The 20,656-nt window shown below is 50.1% G+C and overlaps 1 protein-coding gene across 2 annotated transcripts in view; it reads right to left on the bottom strand.

Annotated features, from left to right (window-relative positions):
- EPB41L1 (erythrocyte membrane protein band 4.1 like 1) overlaps positions 1–12,193 on the bottom strand; it is a 140,070-nt gene extending 127,877 nt beyond the window's left edge. For both annotated transcript variants that reach the window (XM_063702179.1, XM_019017121.4), the window contains exon 1: positions 12,045–12,193. The gene's annotated coding sequence lies outside the window, so the exon portion shown is untranslated. The remainder of the gene's footprint in view (positions 1–12,044) is intronic.
- Between the last annotated feature and the right edge of the window lie 8,463 nt (positions 12,194–20,656).

Genomic DNA, 20,656 nt, shown 5'->3' with positions numbered 1-20,656 from the left:
CGAGGCCAGTTCACTCGGTGTTCTTGGGTGCCATCTCCTCCTCCCAGGCCTCTGCTTCCCACCTGCATAGTGTGGCATGAGGGAGGTGGATTCAGAGATCACTTCTGCTGGTGGGCTCTGACATATAGAGATTCTGACATTTCTGGAGTCATTTCATGCTTTAACTTCAGACATCAATGTTCAAATCCCAATCTTGGCCAGATAAACAGGCAGCCCTGCAGAAGCCCGGAACTGAAGCCCACTTGCCACCATTCTTAGCACAAGCCTGGGCAGAGAGGGACAATGTCCCCCCACCTCCCTGGTCCCCACTCTCTCTGCCATAAAGCCTCACTTTTCTACCCCACCTTCCCGGCAGTCTCTCTCTTACTCTCAATGGCGGCATCATGAGTCATCACTCCCCCAAATTCTTCTTGGCAAAACAAAGCTTGAAGTTCCTGCTCCATCCGGGGTGCCGACCCTATGCTCCTTCTGCAGGGAAATTCTAATTCTGCTTCCGCTCTGCTCTTTCCCACCTCCTTCCTGAAACTCTCCAAATATGCACCCCACTTCCCCATTCTCCACAGGGAATATGGGTCTCCTCCCAGCCTGTCATTGCCCTTCCTACTTCATGTCCTTCTGGCTCAAATGTCACCTCTAGCCTGTTGTCTACACTAATGACTCCCCCCTCAACTCACTCAGCCACATCTCTGCCAGACACTGACTTCTTGTACTAGAGTCTTACTGCCTCATTTGACCTTAAGACCCTGGAGACCAAGGAACTCCTGTTATTATTATTTTTTTGTCTCTCACCCTGGCCCCCGCAGCACAATGCTCAGAACATAGTAGATGTTTGTTGAAACAATGGTAATAATGCCGGGGCAGTGGCTCACGCCTGTAATCCCAGCACTTTGGGAGGCCGAGGCGGGCAGATCATGAGGTCAGGAGATCGAGACCATCCTGGCTAACACGGTGAAACCCTGTCTCTACTAAAAATCCAAAAATAATTAGCCAGGCATGGTGGCGGGTGCCTGTAGTCCCAGCTACTCAGGAGGCTGAGGCAGGAGAATGGCGTGAACCCAGAAGGTGGAGCTTGTAGTGAGCTGGATCACGCCACTGCACTCCAGCCTGGGCGACAGAGTGAGACTCTGTCTCAAAAAAAAAAAAAAGTAAAAGAAACAATGGTAATAACTATTAACCAAAAAATAATAACTCATAATCATTTATTAGCTATTTGTTCTTTACAATGCTTTTATCAGCATTTTACACAAAGCACTTCAGTTAATTCACCCAAGCCCCCAATAGACTTGTCATCCCTACCTCTTTGTTTTAAACTGAGAAAATTAAGGCTCAGAGAGAGGAAGTGATCTGCTCAAGGTCACACAGCCCAGAAATGGCAGAATCAAGATCGGAATTTAAGTTCTTATTGCCCTACTTGGCCTCCCTCCAATCCACAAATAGAGGGAGGGGCCCTGTGAGAAACCATGGCCTGCCAGTGACATGGGCCATAGGGGCTGTAAAGAGGCCAGCTCAGCCCAGAGCTGGAGGCAGATTCTGCAAACTTAGTAAGCCTCAATTAAGAACTTGTTCTGCACACAGCCCCATGCTAGGTGCTGGGAAGCAAAGAATAAGACATAAGGCATCCCAGTGCTCACAACCCGGTGAAAGCCACCTCCCTGGATAAAGCTAAGACCAAACAGAACTCATCCCCCAGAGGGGAACAGATAAGGTACTAAGGGAGTGCAGAGGAGTTAAAGACAAATTTCATCTTGGAGTGAGGGGGAGGGCTTACAAGGCTTTGTAGGACATAGGCTGGCATCTGAGCTGAGCCTTGAAAAGGCAGACAGGATTTCAACAGTGATTGGGGAATGGAGGGGGTGGCATTCTTGGCAGGGAGGAACAGAGGGAGCTAGGGCAAAGACATAGGAAGCACTGGGTGTGTCCCAGGAGCCTCAGGAAATTAGTTTTCGCAGCCGTCCCCTTGGCACTGACCCACATGTCCAGCTCTGAACAGAGGTCACCTTGAGCTTCCCCAGATTCACAGGCACCTTGCTCAATTATGGTGAGTGGGGACGGAAAGGGAGAAAGGGCTTGAGCATTTGGGCATGTGGTCAGACAGAAGGGATTCAAGGGGCCAGAATGCAGGCTGCGTCCAGAATCTCTGAAGATGGAAGATGCAAAAGGGGGAGGTCCCCCCAGTGGTGGGTGAAGCCAGGGAGGAGCAAGGAAAAGGACAAAGAACTTGGACTGGGCAGCAGGAGACCTGACTTCCAGAACCACAGATCAAAGCTGCATGGAAACTTGGGACTATCCTGTCCAACCCCCATTTTACAGCTAGGAAAACTGAGGCCCAGACAGAGGGACAGGTCTACAGTCCCTGACCACCTTCACAGCAAAGCCAGCAATGTGCTGAGAGGCATGAGAGACCAGCCCTCTCCACCCAGCTCTGCCATTGGCTCCCTGGTGACCTTTCTCTAGACGTTAGGCTCCAACTGCGTAAAACAACCCTGAAGACAGCAGTTCTAAAGTTGTATGGGTTGTGACTCCAAGACAGATGGTGCCTGTGGATCCTCTCCTGGGGACAATGCACACTCTTAACATTGTGCATGCCATATTTCAGAAGTTCATGAACATCTGAGGCCAGCCTTCTACAAGGGCAATCTGAGAACCATCTGTGTCCCAATCATCTCGATGGGGAGACTGTTATAGCAGGCTGCTTCCGGGGCCCTACCTCGGATCTGACGCCCACCCCCCCACCCAGCCCATGGAGCAGCTGGGTTTGAATCTCCTGGGTGAGTCCTGGAAAAAGAGTGCTGGGTTTTTTTGTTTTTTTGTTTTGTTTTGTTTTTTGAGACAGAGTCTCACTCTGTCGCCCAGGCTGGAGTGCAATGGCGTGATCTCAGCTCACCGCAACCTCCGCCTCCCAGGTTCAAGCGATTCTCCTGCCTCATCTTCCCTAGTAGCTGGGATTACAGGTGCATGCAGCCATGCCCAGCTGATTTTTGTATTTTTAGTAGAGACAGGGTTTCACCATGTCAGGCTGGTCTCGAACCCCTGACCTCAGGTGATCCACCTGCCTCAGCCTCCCAAAGTGCTGGGATTACAGGCATGAGCCATGGCACACAGGTTTGGTTTTGTTTTATTTTGCTTTTTAGCATGCTCACCTTTGTTGCTCTTAGGGGGAAACAAAGTTTGAGAGGCCCAGCCTTAGGGAACCCTAGGAGGGAGGGGAATGGGGTGGGGTGCTAAGCTGCTCCCCCTTTTAGCTGTTTCACAAATTGAACTTCTGCTCCCTTGCCTATGAAGAGTGGCTCTGTGGATAGAAGTTTCAAAGCCACCACTCCTTCACCAAGGTCCCTTCTGACTGAGCCACCTGCTCAGGCAGGCAGGTGGCTGGGCTGGGCCAGGCTGACCAACATAATGGTCTCGGTTGGGGTGGGTGGAGGCTCAACAAGCTGACTGCAGCTGCCCAGATTCCTGAGTGACACTCTGAGACCAGCAGCCCTGACTGGGAGGGAGTCTGGACTCCTGGGCTGCACGTGGGGTGAGAGCAGGTTTCCTATTCCTCCCTCTCTCCAGGCCACCTCCCTCTGGCCCTCAGGCCAGCTCCTTTTTTTCTTCTGGTGTATGTGTACCTCTGAACCTGGGTCTCCTGGCTCCGGTCTCTGCCTCCCTCCCCACTTCTTCCAGAGTTCCACCCATCACTGAGCCTGCAGCATATCCAAGCTCCCAAGCAGTCTTGTGAGGAGACAAAAGTAATGCTCTTTGCAAATGATATGCTTCTTTAAGTGGAAGACTCGATTCAATGAAAAATTGAGGTGGCCAGAGACAAAACAATAACTAGGAAAAAAGGCAAGTACCTTCAGATGGGCCCTGTCACCACCCCCCATACTGATGCAGTGTCTCTCCTACAGGTGGGCAGCTGCCTAGAACCAGATGGGCTCAGAGCCTTGGCGGGCCCCAAGGCTGATGCTGTAGAAAGGCCAGTCCCGGAGGTGCTGCCAGAGTGCAGGCCTGGGAGGGAAGATTCCTTAATTGGAAGCCCTTCTCTCAGAGTCAAGAATTTGTTCTCTGAATTTGAGCAAATGCATGACCCTCTGTGGACACCTAAATGCTCCCACAGGCTCTGTCACAGACCGTATAGGAAAGACTCAAGAGTACCGGTGGGCTTCGGACAGATCTAGATTGAAATCCCAGCTGTGCCACTTGCTGGCTGAGGACTGCGTAGGCCTTGGGCAAGTTATTTAGCCTCCTGTAATACGACGAGGATCATCATCTCTGCCTCGCTTGGTAGTTGTAAGGATTAAAAGACATAAGGCATGTAAAGCGCTTAGCACAGGGCCTGGCACACAGTAAGCCAATAAACATAAGCAGTTGATTATAAGTCACCAGAGTGAGCCTCTTATGAGGAAGACTCTAAACTTTCTAATTCTAGGTGGCCTCAAGCAAACCCAAAACCACCCACCTGAAGTGGGCCTGGAGACTCTATCTTTAGACCTCTAATCTGGGGACAAGGTGGGGAGAGGGAAGGGGAGAAAGCAGACAGAAGGGAGAGAGCAAACTGAGAAGAGGAGGGAGGAAAGGAAAGAAGAAGCAAGGGGCCAAGGAGGGGCCTGGCTTCCCCAGTGTGGGGGGAAAGGAAGATGACTTGTCAGAAACTACCAGGACAGTATAAACCCTCTCTCTTTCCCAGAGCCTTCCCTAGACCCACCAAGACAAGGCTTAGAGGGACAGGACCTGCTGAGAAATGCCACCCTGGCTATCAATAGGGACACTGAAGCCTTGGGTTACATCTAGACTCCAGAGCCCCGCATGGTGGCCCTCCCACCAGAGTAGGCAGAGATGGCCATAGCCAGAGTGATAACAGAACAACTGGCCCATTCAGCCTGCTCACTCAGAGCCCAGGGACCCCTTTCTTGGGGTTCTAATCCTGACAGCAGGACACTCTCCTGTTGCATCCTCACCTCCGGAACATATGCAGAGCCCACTCCAGGCCTCTATCTGCCCTGAGCTCCTGCTTCTGGGCCTAAAGTTGCAACTAGGGAAAAAGCACTGTTCAGACTGAAGACAGGAGCCACAGATAAGGTGTTCCAATGACCACTGACCAGCTGTGTGACTTTGCGGGTGTCACTTTTTCTCCCTGAGCATGTTTCCCTCCTCAGGCTAATAAGGGCAATGGCAAGGACCATCTCTAAGGTCCTCCCAACTCAGACAGAGGCGACACTTCATGGGACGCCTCTGAGCACAAACAGGCAAAGAGGACCTGTCTCAGGAGAGGAGCGGGCTGGGCTGGGCTGGGCTCTGAGGAGAATGCAGCGGATATGACAATGGCCAAGGGTTATTATGATGATTATTATTATAATTAAAAATCACAGCTACAAGCCCTTAAGCAATTTACAAAGAGCTTTCTCATTATCTCCTGGGATCGCAATTTGGTGAAGTAGGCAGGGCTGGATGATGATTATTCACATTTGATAGATGAGGAAAGTAAAGCAAGATTAGGTGACTTGTCTAAGCTCCTAAGTGCAGAGAAGGGAGAGCTGGAAAGGAAGTAGGTATTGAGTGCCTACTGTGTACTACCTCATTAGGCATGCTCATATCTGTTATTTTGATCAAGTCTCATGACCATGACACTACTGTAGGTGCTACTGTCCCATTTCTTTGTTTTGTTGTTTTTTTTTTTCGAGACGGAGTCTTGCTCTGTCACCCAGGCTAGAGTGCAGTGGCACAATCTCAGCTCACTTCAATGTCCGCCTCCCAGGTTCAAGCAATTCTCCTGTCTCAGCCTCCCGAGTAGCTGGGATTACAGGTGCCCGCCACCACGCCTGGCTAATTTTTGTATTTTTAGTAGAGACAGGGTTTCACCATGTTGGCCAGGCTGGTCTCAAACTCCTGACCTCAGGAATAATCCGCCTCGGATCACTCAAATTTGAAATACAAATCTGATCAGATGATCTGCCCGCCTCGGCCTCCCAAAGTGCTGGGATTACAGGCGTGAGCCACCGTGCCCAGCCTACTGTCCCCATTTCACAGAGGCTCCACTGCAAAGCCTAAATTTGGATGTAGCCCTGTGGAACTAAAAGGCATGCACTCCTCCCCAACTTCCTGCATGTATTGGGTTGAACAGTGTCCCCTCCCAACCCAAATTTATGTCTACCTATAACTTCATCATGTGACCATATTTGGAAACAGGGTCTTTGCAGATGCAATTACTCAGTTCAAATGAGGTCATACTGGACTAGGGTGGGTTCTAAATCCCATATGACTGGTGTCCTTATAAGAGGAAATGAAACAGAGAGAAAGCCACGTGACGACAGAGGCAGATGCAGCTGCAAGCCAAGAAATGCCAAAGATTGCTGGCAACCACCAGAAGCTAGGAGAAAGGCAGGAAACAGATTGCCCCAGAGCCTCCAGAAGGAGCCAACCTTGCTGACACCTGGATTTCAGACTTCTAGCCTCCACCAGTGGGGGAGTAAATGTCTGTGGTTCAAAGCTACCTAGTTTGCGTGCTTCATGACAGCACCCCTAGGAAGTTAATACACTGTGCATCCTTTGAGTAGCAGATCTAGGACCCTCACACTCTGTTTTTCAGATTCCCACTCATTAGGCAGCTTTAGAGGTTAAAGAGGACCCAGAGGCTCCTCATGAGAAGTCACTCTCACCTCTCCTGCACCTTCCAGGGCCAGGCTGTCCTGAAAACAGGCTGAAGACAGGCTTACAGAGGAAAAAGCTTCCTAGAACAGCCTGTTCTAGGTATCTATCCACCCCAGTGGGGCCTCCCATTGAGCTTGTTTAGCAGCCTCTGTGCCCAGGTCTCCAGGTCAACAGTCCTTCCCTTCCTCCCAGACCAACCATCCTCTGTCACCACCTGGAGAGCTGTGTTTTTGAAATGCAAATCTGATCCTTCCTGGTTGGCTTACTCCTCTTCCCCAGCTCCCTGCCGTCTGCAGGACTTGCTCAGGCTCTTTGGCCTGCACCAGATCTGTCCCTAATCTTCCTCTCAGCTTTATCTCCAGTCATTCACTCCTCCACCCTCATCCCTGCCACTCACCACCTCCTATTCCAACCATGTGGAACTATTTGGGGTTCCCCTAAGAAGCCGTTCTGCCTTTGCACATGCTATTTCAAATACCCAGACGGTAAAATCCAGCCCAAACACCATCTCTGTCCTCCAGGAAGCCTTTTCCTCCATAAACAGCCACACCCTGGCAGTTTGTACATTGTCCTTGCGGTGGTATTGCATCTTTACATGTCTGCTCCCACCCCCAGCCTGTGAATACTGCTGGATTCATTTCTGTTTTTGTAGGCCTAGGGCCCAATACAAAGGCCTTCAAGAATGTTGAGCTGAATTGTGGAGTAGCAATAATGGTCATAATAGTTGACATTTATCAAATGTTTCTTATGCACTCACATTATGCTAAGCATTCCAAGGATGTTATCTCATTTAATTCTCAAAACAATCCTGTGAAACAGATACTAGTACTGGTCCTGTTTTACAAGTAAGGAAATGAGGAGATGGAATCACTTGCCCTAGTCCCCCCAGCTAGTACATGGCAAACCCCGAATGACTCTAGAGCCAGTGCTAGTAACCACTACTAAGTGTGCCATCCATCCCAATACCTTCATTTCACAGAGATGGACACGTGCCAAAAGGGGAAAGTGATTGGCCCTCAGTCACATAACAAGGCATGGACGCAGATATTTGGATTCCTCTTCCAATACTTTTCCTCTTCTCATTCCAGTACAATCCTAATCCAGGAAGACACAGAACCCAAGCTAGGCTGTGTCTCCTGAGGAGCTTCCTCCTGCCTCCACTAGAGCAGAGCCCAGCATGGGCCTGGACCCACGGTGAGTGCTCAAATCTACAGCCAGGAGATGGGAGATGCAGCATTGAAAAAGACAGGTAAATCAACTTGAGAAAAGGCTGAGGCCTGCTTGGATTACACATTGTCAGGGCTTGAAACGAAACTTTGGGTATCATTTAGTGCCATCTGCCATTTTATAAATTAACTCAGTTTGACAAGCTTATTGAACACAAATCATAAGTCAGGCACTGTGTGGGACACTAAGAGGATTAGTAAGCAAGTTCCTGCCCACATGGCATTTACAGTCTAGTAAAGGGACAATCAAACAACAATTACAAATTCTCACAAGCCCTGTGAGACACAGAGAGCTCTAAGAACGTATAACAGGGAAAATTGACTTGGCCTAGAGAGTTGGCAAAGGCCCCCCTGAGAAAGTGACTATTGAGGTGAAACATGAAGAGTGGGAGTTAATCAAGATAAGAAGCAGGGGAAGAGTGTGCTAGACAAAGGGAACAGGATGTGCAAAATCCCAGAAGCAAAAGAGCTCATGGTGCCTAGATGAACTAAAAGGCCAAAGTGGCTGTTGTCCAGAGAAGTGGGCAGGAACTGGATCCTGAAGGGCCTTAGAGATCAAAGTAAGAATTGGAGAAACTGAGCAGATCAGGGAAACCCCTCGCTCAGAACCTGGTCCACAGCACACTGTCAAAGAGTCATTGCATTAGTCACTGAAGGAGAGACTTGTCCAAGATCATAAGACCTGGGACTTGAAAGCAGAATTCCTACCTACCAGGTGGGGCCTGAGGGCTATTTCAGGCACCTGTGTGAGGGACAGGGGAGGCTTTCCAAGTGTTCCAATTAATAGATGTTTCCCAGCTCCCTGTCTCCACCTCTCTTGAGCTCCAGAGTAAATAAGAATTACCTGTGTTTGTTAAAACATAGATTGCTGGGCCACACCTCCAGAGTTATCAATTCCTAGGTCTGGTGTGAGAACCAAGAAATTGCATTTCTTTTTTTTTTTTTTTTCTTTCTGAGATGGAGTCTCACTCTGTCACCCAGGCTGGTGCGCAGTGATGCAATCTCAGCTCACTGCAACCTCCGCCTCCTGGGTTCAAGCGATTCTCCTGCCTCAGCCTCCTTAGTAGCTGGGATTACAGGCGCGTGCCACCATGCCTGGCTAAATTTTGTATTTTTAGTACAGATGGGGTTTCACCATATTGGCCAGGCTGCTCTCGAACTCCTGACCTCAGGTGATCCATTCGCCTCACCTCCCAAAGTGCTGGGATTACAGGCGTGAGCCACCACGCCCCGCCAATAAATTGTATTTCTAACAAACTCCCAGGTAACCGTGCTGCTGTTGGTGAGGTGAAAAAACCACAGCTCTAGACTAGAGTATATTGTGGAGAGATCAGTAGTGAGGACCATGGCCAGGATCTCTGGAGACTAGAAGGGTGGATTCCTGAACCTGGGTAACAATGAGACAAACTAGCAATCTGAGCAAGGGAAGGGTCATCAAAGTCCCAAAACCTAGCCCACTAGCTGCCTAGCCAGGTAAACCAAGGCTTAGGGAGTTTAGACCCTTTCACATAAAGAAGCTTAATAAAAAGTGTTGGGTGAAGAGATAAACACATGAAGGGGTTGGCTAAAGTCAAAAGAAGATCCCAGGCTGGGCGCAGCAGCTCATGCCTGTCATCCCAGCACTTTGGGAGGCGGAGGCAGGCAGATCCCTTGAGGTCAGGAGTTTGAGACCAGCCTGACCAACATGGTGAAACCCTGTCTCTACTAAAAATACAAAAATTAGGCCGAGCACGGTGGCTCATGCCTGTAATCCCAGCACTTTGGGAGGCCGAGGCGGGTGGATCACCTGAGGTCAGGAGTTCAAAGCCCGCTTGGCCAACATGGCAAAACCCTGTCCCTACTAAAAATACAAAAATTAGCCGGGCGTGGTGGTGGGTGCCTGTAATCCCAGCTACTTGGGAGGCTGAGGAAGAAGAATTGCTTGAACCCAGGAGGAGGAGGTTGCAGTGAGCCGAGATCATGCCATTGCACTCCAGCCTAGGCGACAAGAGTGAAACTCTGTCTCAAAAAAAAAAAAAAAAAAAATTAGCTGGGCGTGGTGGCTCATTCCTGTAGTCCCAGCTATTGAGGAGGCTGAGGCGGGAGAATCACTTGAACCCAGGAGGCGGAGGCTGCAGTGAGCTGAGATCGTGACACTGCCTACACTCCAGTCTCGGTGACAGAACAAGGCAAAAGATCTCTGGCCCAGACTCCAGAGCTCATGAACTCCAGGCCAGCTTTTCCCATGTCCTGGGATTCTGGGATTCTGGGATTCAAGGAGGGGACAGAAAGCTCAGCTTTCCCCAGCCTCTGCTGCTTTTGGCAGGGAAACATTTTTAAGAATTGCAGAAATCTGCTGCTGGCCCCCAATCCTATCACCCATCCACCTTCCTTCCTTTTACACTCCCAGCTCCCTCCCTTTGCACTCCAAATCCTGTGTCCTGTATCTTGGCAAGCCAAGCAGCAAAGGGGGATGTGACGTTACGGGGAAGAACTGGAACTAATGGAAGAATTCTTGCACTTGGCTATCCTTCTCTCTGAACAATTTCTTCCTCCTATAAGACTCTACTTCTCTCTACCCTTGTATCACAGTCAAAATCCAACCTACCTACATTTCAGTACCCGTATCTGAAACCCACAAAGCCACAGACTAAATTCCCAAACTTCCTTTTCACGCAGTTTTTCAAAAATAGCGTGGCCCGGTACAGAATGTTTCTATCCTATTCCATTTGGCAGCAAAATGCCACTTCTCTGCAAACCCACATGCACAGACTAATATACAAACAACTACACATACATAAAAACAAATATACCAGAACCTATAAAAACACACACACATATACATCAAGAGATACATTTTCACTGTTCACTATACACCCAAATGTACAAGAAGTACACAGGGAGGACACATGCACACAGACTATAGATCTAGAAATGCCTGCATGCACCAGTACTTGGAGAAAGGGGTATGGACATACCCAGAGACATCTCTTTCAAAGTAGAGAGGTCTCCTGAGGAGGGATTCCCTGGAGTGAGGAGCTGGCCCTTTAAGAGAGTGGTTCTCCCTCCTAGTCCTTTTCAGGGCACCTGAGCTTCTACCCACCTACCTTCCCACCCACCCAGAGCCCTGCATGGGTGAGACTGGCACAGGCTAGGTCTGGTGGGGGGCTGGGGGGAGGCCGGAGGGGACAGGTCCCCTGGCCACAACAGGAAATGAATCCCTGAACCGGCTGGTCACCAGCCTGGAAACTGCTGTTGCTACCACCACCACCCCGCACCCACACCCACATCCACACACGCGCGCGCACGCATACACACACACACACACACACACGCACGCACGCACGCACACGGGCTTCAAGCAGGACACGCCCTCCTCTCCAGCTCAGGTCAGAACGCGGGCTCTGCTGTCAGCCCAGTTCCCCCGACCCCCGGGGTGTGGCCGCCCACCTGCCAGCAGGGAGTCTCTGCCCGACCGGGAAGGGACACCCCCGCCGCCGCCACCCACCGCCCGGGCCAGGTGCCCAGCTCCCAGCGGCGGCGGCGCCTGGACCGCCGCCCCCACCCCTTCCTCCCGGCAGTGCGAAGACAAAGCCGCGCACACGCACACGGGGGCTACGCGGGAGCACACCCGCACTCACACACGCACACACGGGAGTCACACTGGCGCGCACACAGCGACGCGCGCGCACACACACACACACACCCGCCACAGGCTCCAGCCACAAGCGAAGCCACTGGCACACGCCCTCACCCAGAGGTGTACACACTGCTACACATTCGGACACACCCTCTCACAGATACATTCACCGACAGACACACGCAGACACACGCACCCTCACCCAGATACGCACGCACCACTCGCGAAGACACGCAAGGCACACACCCTCACACACGCACACACAGATGCACACCCGGCGCACACACGCACGCGCGCGCACACCGAGCAGCCGCTCGCACGGATCCACGGGCACACGCGCGCTCACACCTAACACACACCCAGAGACTGGAGCCCCGACACACAAACCCGCGACAGTCCCCACACGCACGAACCAAAGCCCGCGGCTCCTGGAGCCGGCCCGCCGGCCTGTCAGTGCCCAAAGATCGGGAATCGAGCCCGCCGCCCTCGGCGGCCACCCCACACGCACACGCGGGACCCGACGCGGCGGGGTACCCGGGACGCGGAGGGGGACTGCGGGTGCGGCTAACCTGGCGGCGGCGGCGCGGCTTCCGGGAGCTGTCTGGCTCGCGGTCCTGGTGTCCGGCGGCTGCCCCGGCGGGCTCCGAGGCGCGCTAGAGCTGCGCAGAAATGCCCCGCTCTCTCGCGCGCTCGCTCCTGCTCTCCCTCCCACGGCGCTCAGCCCCCTCCTCGCCCGCCCCCCACACCCCCTCTCGCCGCTCCGCCCCGCCCCGGCCGGCTCCCCCGGAGGCGGCGGCGGCGATCCCGGCCCCCCAAGCAGCAGCGGGCGGGCGAACGAGCAAGCAGCGGCGGCGAGCAGCCAACACCAGGGGAGCGCCGGAGCCGCCGGAGCCGCCGGAGCCGCCGGAGCTGGGGCCGCGCGCCGGTCCCGGGGAGGGGAGCAGAGGAAGGGGCTGAGCCCCGCGAACCCTCCCGGCGCTGGGGACCCGCCGCCGGCTTCCCCACGTGGGCCCGGCGTCAACCTGAGCTGCGGCGGGCTCAGAGGCCGGGCGAAGAAGAGGAGCAGACCCCACCCGGGGCCCCCACGTCCTCCCGGGTTCCCGCCAGCGCCGACCTCGATTTTCCCTGGCTTAGACTTCTCGGCTCTGTGCCCGGTGCCCCGGGGTAACCCCGCGGCCCCGCGCCCAGCTCGCCGACCTCGTCTACCTCCAGCCGGGACCTGGCCCACGCCCACCCTTTTCCACGCCGCGCTCCCATTGTTCCCGCGGCCAGGGCTCGCGGAGGATCGCCCAGCGCGTTCCAGCCCCTCGCAGGTGGCAACCTCTGGACTCTCTGGGGACTCTCCAAGGGCTGAGTCCCTGGCTCTGGGATCCCGACGCCCACCCTCCACAAGCCCAAACACCCCCAAAGTAATGGGCTTTTCTAAATTAGGGTTATAACCACCACGGCCCGTATAGGCGCTCCTTTGGGTCCTTCTTGGAGTACACACTGAGGCTAGGAGAGAGGAGGAACTAACCCGTGTTCAGCGAGCCCAAGATAGCATCTGAAAGAAGATGGGGCAGGGATGAAGTGTCTGCCTTCTGTAGATAAAGAAAGGAATTCCTGCCCTAGGGCTCCTGGGGCAGGGCCAGGCCCTCCAGAAGTGCCCGGAATAATGAGCCTGGGCCTCCTTTGTTAGATGCTAAAGGAAGAAACAGGGAAGATGCAAATGTCACTCACTTGCCAGGGTTTTACTGGAAGTCAGGACATATGCAAAGGCCTACTAAGTAGCTTTCACCTATTTGTCTCACTTAAGTGGCAGCTGGGATTATCCCCATTTTGCAGATCAGGAGCCTATCCTAGGTCTCCCCTCCAGGCAGCACAGAGCCAAGATGAAGCCCAACAATTCTGGTTCTTCACTGTGGTCCATGCCTCAGGTATAGGATACTAAGAGCAGGTGCAAAGTGAGCAGCTGAGAACATAAGAAAGCAGGAAGGAGAGGCAGGGCTTGGGCCTCCAAGGACTTACACAAACTAAGGGAGGGCAAAACTAAGGAACTGAGGCCCCAAAGCAGGACTGAACATGGCTTGTCCAGGAAGGAAGATTATGATTAACAATAAGAACTGATAATAACTCACCGGTTAGGAACACTTACTGTATTTATTGTTCTAAGATCTTTATTTGCATTAATTCGTTTAATTCTCACAATAACATTAGAGGTTATTCTTATTCCCACATTATGCATGCTGAAACAGAAACACAAAGACATCACATAGCTTCTAAAGTGGCAGAGCTAGGATCCAAACTTGGGAAGCTGACTCCCAAGCTTCCGTTTTTTGTTTTTTTTTTTCTTTTTGAGAGAGACTTTCACTCTGTCACCCAGGCTGTAGTGCAGTGGTACAATCTTGGCTCACTGCAACCTCCACCTCCTGGGTTCAAGTGATTCTCCTGCCTCAGCCTCCTGAGTAGCTGGGATTACAGGCGTATGCCACCACGTCCAGCTAATTTTTGTATTTTTAGTACAGACAGGGTTTCACCATGTTGGCCAGGCTGGTCTCAAACTCTTGGACTCAAGTGATCCGCCTGCCTTGGCCTCCCAAAGCACTCGGATTACAGGTGTGTGCCACCGTGCCCAGCCCCAAGCTTCCACTTTTAACAACCACAAAACAGACAGAAGAGGCAGCCTTGAATGGGAAGCAAAGACATTTGAACTACTAGAGCACCCAACTCAGCAGGACTCTTTTTTTTTTTAATTGATGTCTTCTGTCTTCCTTGTAGGTACCTGGTACCCAGCACAGCACCTAGGATATAGGCCTAATTTGTTAAATGACTGCACAACTGCCGCATGGGGCTGGAGAGGAGGGTGTCACATAGAGGGCTCGATTGCAAGCCTCTCTGTTCGGCTGCGTATTTTTATCAGTTGGTTTTAGATGAAGCAGAGGAAGGTATGAAACGTTGATCAAATCTACTGTTGTCATGAGGTTGGGAGGGAAAATGAAGACTCCGGAAACCAGAATCAGTTTCTTAAAGCTCTCAGCGGTTTTGGAGGCTGAGCTGGAACTCTCAAGATGACGTGCCTCAGAGTGCAAGTATAAACTCCTGCTCTTAGGTCCAAACCAGAGCAGTCCCACAGAACTTTCCATGATGATGGAAATGTCCTGAATCTTTGCTGTCTGATACAGTGGCTACTAGCCCTCTGTGGCTACTAGCCCTCTGTGGCTATTGACCACTTGAAGCGTGGCTAGTCCAACTGAGGAAATGCAAAATAATAATTGTATTTAATTTTAAGTACTTTAAATTTGAATGGCCACAATGGCTGCCATATTGGACAGTGCCCTTCCAAATGAGCAAGTGCCCCAAATACAGTGTAGAAAGAATCTCAATCAACAGTAATTACAGTGAAAGTGATTTAAAGGTTTTAGTTGACCTCAAGCTCAACAATGCAACGTGCTGCCAAAAAGAAAAAAAGGAAGGGAGAAAAGGAGTAAAGAAGAGAGAGAGGGAGGGAGGGAGGAGGGAACAAAGAGAAGGAGGAAGGAGAAAGCGAAGAAAGGAAGGAGGAGAAAGTGAATATGAATATTCTATCAACGGAAACCAGAGTTGAGGCCAGGCGCAGTGTCTCATGCCTGTAATCCAAGCACTTTGGGAGGCCGAGGCAGGCAGATCACCTGAGGCCAGGAGTTTGAGACCAACCTGGCCAACATGGTGAAACCCTGTCTCTACTAAAAATACAAAAAAATTAGCCAGGCTTGGTGGCTCATGCCTGTAAGTCCCAGCTACTCGGGAGGCTGAGACATGAGAATTGCTGAACTTGGGAGGCGGAGGTTGCAGTGAGCTGAGATTGTACCACTGCACTCTAGCCTGGGCAACACAGTGAGACTCGGTCTCAAAAAAAAAAAAAAAAAAGAGAATTCCATCACATCACCTCCAGTGGGGGGATATCCAGGAAGACAATTTCAGCTCACTATAAAGAACTCCCTAACAGTTGGAGCTACCCAAGAATGGAATGGACCACCTTGGGAGTGATGAACTCCTTGTCAATATATGTATTCAAGGAAAGATTAAGTCTTCATTGGGAAATTGAACTAGGATCCTGGTGACCTCTCAAGTTGAAAAAATGGGCAAGTTCTATTAGGAAGGGAAAGACAAGATCAAAGCTGTGCTTCCAGACAATTATGTGACTGTATGTGTAGAAGAAATGGGTGGGGAGGGATCAGATGCAGGCAGGACCAGTAGGAAACCACTGCAGTGGTCCAGGAGATAAAAGAATAGACTGGGGCTGGGCACAGTGATTCATGCCTGTAATCCCAGCACTTTGGGAGGCCGAGGAGGGTGGATCACAAGGTCAGGAGTTCAAGACCAGCCTGGCAAACATGGTGAAACCCTGTCTCTACTAAAAATACAAAAAAATTAGCCAGGCATGGTGGTGGGTGCCTGTAATCCCAGCCACTTGGGAGGCTGAGGCAGAGAATTGCTTGAACCCGGGAGGCGGAGGTTGCAGTGAGCCGAGATCACGCCACTGCACTCCAGCCTGGGCGACAGAGCGAAACTTGTCTCAAAACAAAACAAAACAAAACAAAACAAAAAACAAAAAAAAAGAATAGACTGGGAGGCCATGGGAATGGAAAGCCAATGCAAGTGTGACTTGAAAGAGGCACTGGCACTAGGCTGGTAGTCAGGAGCTGCAGGTTCTAGTCCTGCCCCTGCCATTAACTTATTGTGTAGTCTCAGGTAAATCCCAGCCCTTGAGTAGATCCCTTCCTTTATTCAAATTTCAGAGATCCCATCTGTAAAATGCAGAATGATCTGCAATATCCTTCCTAACTCTGGATTCTGTGAATGGGAGAGAGATAATGAAGGATAACTGGGATAATGTGTTAGAAAGCCTTCATACACTTCAAAGTAATAATATCATTAGTACAAGTACCATTGTTATTATTATTTCAAAGGCAGCCTCACCAGAACGTGGTGACTGGACTGGTAGGAGGGGACAGGACAGAGTCAAGTGGCCTGCATCTGTGGGTGGACAAGACACCAGGATCTCTGATCTTTTGGGAAGGTCAGCTAACCACTGTATCCCTCCCCCAAGATCTGTGAAGACAAACAGTATTCTGTGCCCTGTCACCTCATTAACTGCTTCCTCATTCCTTTGAGCCACACCTTATACTTGGCTAAAAGAAGCAACCAATTCTAAGAAAAGTTAGCCTCTGTTCTCCCTCCTTTCAATGTTCAAAAATGGGTCCTCGTCTGGGACTTTCCCTAAATAATAATAAGTTTCATCATCTCATATAGGAATAGCCAACATTATTGAGTACTTAATATATGTTAGGAAATTTATTTACATAATTTTCTCACCCTGGGAGGTAGCTGTAATGGCTTATGAAGATCTATAACTTTCTCAGTCACATAGCTTATGAGAAGGATTCCAGTACAAGTCTGTGCAATTTCAAGGCTGCATTCTTAAAGATTTTTTTTTTTTTTTTTGAGATGGAGTCTTGCTCCATCACCCTGGCTGGAGTGCAGTAGCGCTATCTTTGCCCACTGCAACCTCCATCTCCCGGGTTCAAGCGATTCTCATGTCTCAGCCTCCCAAGTAGCTGGGATTACAGGTGCCTGCCACCATGCCTGGCTAATTTTTGTATTTTTAGTAGAGATGGGGTTTCACCATGTTGGCCAGGCTGGTCTCGAACTCTTAACCTCAGGTGATCTGCCTGCCTCAGCCTCCCAAAGTGCTGGGATTACAGGTGTGAGCCACCCTGCCTGGCACCCTAAAGATTTTTACTATGTCTTTTTGTAGCAACTTAGGGAGGAGGGCAAGATCAGTGTTGTTGCCACTTTATAGCTGGGGAAACTGAAGCTCAGAGAAGGTAAATTCTGTCATTTGGACAAATTAGTAAAGTCTTCTATGGTGCAGTTTGGTGCTCTTTCTACTTCTCAGAGCTTCCTCCTCCGCACCTTCCAGGACCTCCCCAGTCCTCCTAGGAGTGATGAGTAGAGACTTGCCCAGACTACTTAAGGGAAGGACTTACACTTGTCCTTCTCCTGGGGAAGGGAAAGGTTCCTGAAAGGTGAAAGTTAATTTCCACCTCCCCTCCCCACCCACCAACTCACACACCCTAAACCAGGACCTTGTGGTGACCGGCGCTGAAGGCTTACAGAGTGAGTCATGCGGGGCTGACCTGTCAGAGTCACCCAAGCACAAGATACTAAGCTTAGTTTAGAGGGGCGGAAAAGTAGGCAAAGTGCTCTCATCCTCAGGAGCACAGTCCACTTGCAGCTTGTGCCCCTCACTCCTTTCATCCCAAAATACTGCAAACATTTGGGAACACTGTACAAGGGCCTTAGAGCAGAGGGAACACATGACAAATAAGAGTGAGTCCAAGGAGTTGAGATTGGAGTGGAGTCTTAAAGAGTGAATTCAGCACACAAATTAGGTAGAAGGGCCCTCCAGGCTGCAGGAATGCCCTAAAGCTTAAATATATTTGGATTCCATCTAACAGGCAGTAGGGAGCCATGGAGTTCACTATGGCTTTGGAGACAGACTGTCTGAGTTTGAATCTGCCTCTGTCCCTTCCCAGTGGTTTGATCTTGGGAAAGTTACTCAACCCCTGTGGTTGACGTATTATTTTTCTCCATTATTTGCCCTTCCCTTGGCCAGTAAGAGAATTATCCCTCCTAGCCAGTTGCCATGTGACTTGTGTACCTTCCAGTGGAAGGAGTGCACTTCCCCAGCCCATTGTCAAGCTTAACCACATGACTTCCTTTGGCCAATGAAATGTGAGCTAGAGAGATACATGCCAGTTCGAAGCAGAAACTTGGAGTGCCATTGCATGTTTGAGTCTGAAATCTTACTTTTTTATCTCTGCCACTGGAAATGTTGTGTCTTGGATAGGGCCTGCACCTTCAGCCTGGACCCTGGAATGAAAAGACACAGAGCAAAGCTGCAGTCAATCTACAGCTGTGATGTGTAATGTGATGAAGAAAGCGATTGGCTTTTTGTAAGTCACTGAGAGTTTGGGGTTGTTTGTTATCACGTCATACTTAGCAAATGCTGACTGGCACACCTCTCGACAGTAAGTGATTTTAGTAGCACCTACCTCACGGCACTGCTGTGAGGATTAAGTAAGATTATCTCATGAAAAATGTCTAACCATTTCATCAGAGATTTATATTATAAAATGACCACTCTGCCCACACATAAATGGACACTTGATAAACAACAGAAGTAGAATTTGCAAAAGAGTAGCAAAAGATGATGCTATATAGTGGGCTGAATAGTGTACCCCGCAAAATTCATGTCCCCTCAGAACCTCAGAATATTAACTTATTTGGAAATGGGGTCTTTCCAGATGTAATTAGCTCAAGATTTTAAGAATAACTCATCCTGGATTTAGGGTGGGCCCTAAATCCAATGACTGGTGTCCTTATAAGAAGAGGAGAAGACACAGGGAAACAGAAAATAAAACGATGTGAAGATGGAGAGAAAGATTAGTGATGTGTCCACAAGCCAAAGATTGCTGGCAACCGCCAGAGGCTAAGAGAGAGGCATGGGAGGTTTTCTCCCTCAGAATCTTCAGAAGGAACCAGTGCTGCTGACACCTTAATTTCAGACTTCTGGCCTTCTGAACTGTGAGAAAATAAATTTCTGTTGTTTTAAGCCACCCAGCTTGTGGTAATTTGTTATGACAGCTCTGGGAAACTAATACAGATGGATTGTTTTAAAATAACACTGAACAACTTGTTAATCGTTTGGAAAAAAAATAAAATGGCTTCCTACCTTGTAGCATACATGAAAATAACCCCCGGTTAGATTAAAGACCTGAATTTGAAAAGCAAAACTTTATGATCTTTAGAAACTAAAGAAAATCATCTTCAGGACCTCAGGGTAGGGAAATAGTTCCTTAACAAGACGCAGTCACAAATTGTATTACTCTGAGTTCTCCAGAAAAACAGAAGTGTTACTGGAAAGGGGTCTGGATCCAGACCCTAAGAGAGGGTTCTTGGATGTTGCACAAGAAAGAATTCAGGGCAAGTCCATAGGGTAAAGTGAAAGCAAGTTGTGTTTTTGTTTGTTTGTTTTTGGAGTGGGGGGGATGGGGGGAATGGAGACTCTGTCGCCCAGGCTGGAGTGCAGTGGCGCGATCTCAGCTCACTGCAACCTCCGCCTCCCAGGCTCAAGCAATTCTCCTGCCTCAGCCTCCCAAGTAGCTGGGATTACAGGGACCCACCACCATGCCTGGCTAATTTTTGAATTTTTAGTAGAGACGGGGTTTCACCATGTTGGCCAGGCTGGTCTTGAACTCCTGACCTCAGGTCACCCGCCTCGGCCTCCCAAAGTGTTGGGATTACAGGCATAAGCCACCACGCCCAGTGAAAGCAAGTTTATTAAGAAAGTAGAGGAATAAAATAATAGCTACTCCTTAGACAGAGCAACCCCCAGGGCTGCTTGTTGCCCATTTTTATGGTTATTTCTTGATTATATGCTAAACAATGGGTGGTTTATTCATGCCTCCCCTTTTAGACCATATAGGGTAACTTCCTGACGTTGCCATGACATTTGTAAACTGTCATGGTGCTGGTGGGAGTGTAGCAGTGAGGACGACCAGAGGTCACTCTTGTCGCTATCTTGGTTTTCCTGGGTTTTAGCCGGCTTCTTTACTGCAACCTGTTTTATCAGCAAGGTCTTTATGACCTGTATCTTGTGCCCTCCTATCTCATCCTGTAACTTAGAATGCCTAACCAGCTAGGAATGCAGCCCAGCAGGTCTTAGCCTTATTTTACCTAGCACCTACTCAAGATGGAGTTGCTCTGGTTCAAACGCCTCTGACAGAACCAACAGAATAGAGAGAGAGTATTATAAAAAATTAGGTCATGTGGTTATAGAAGCTAAGCCCTAAGATTTGTAGTCAGCAAGCTGGAGACACAGGAGAGCCAATGGTTTAGTTCTAGTCTGAGTCCAAAGGCCTGAGAACCAAGAGAGCCAATGGTCCAGATAAAAGTCCAAAGACAGGCCGGGTGCAGTGGTTCATGCCTATAATCCTAGCACTTTGAGAGGCCAAGGCAGGCAGATCACTTAAGGTCAGGAGTTCGAGACCAGCCTGGCCAACATAGTGAAATCCCATCTCTACTAAAAATACAAAAAAATTAGCTGGGTGTGGTGGCAGGAGTCTATAATCCCAGCAACTCGGGAGGCTGAGGCAAG

Source organism: Gorilla gorilla, chromosome 21 (assembly GCF_029281585.2).
Source record: "Gorilla gorilla gorilla isolate KB3781 chromosome 21, NHGRI_mGorGor1-v2.1_pri, whole genome shotgun sequence".
Taxonomy (NCBI): domain Eukaryota; kingdom Metazoa; phylum Chordata; class Mammalia; order Primates; family Hominidae; genus Gorilla; species Gorilla gorilla.
This window is presented reverse-complemented; position numbering and strand designations above follow the sequence as displayed.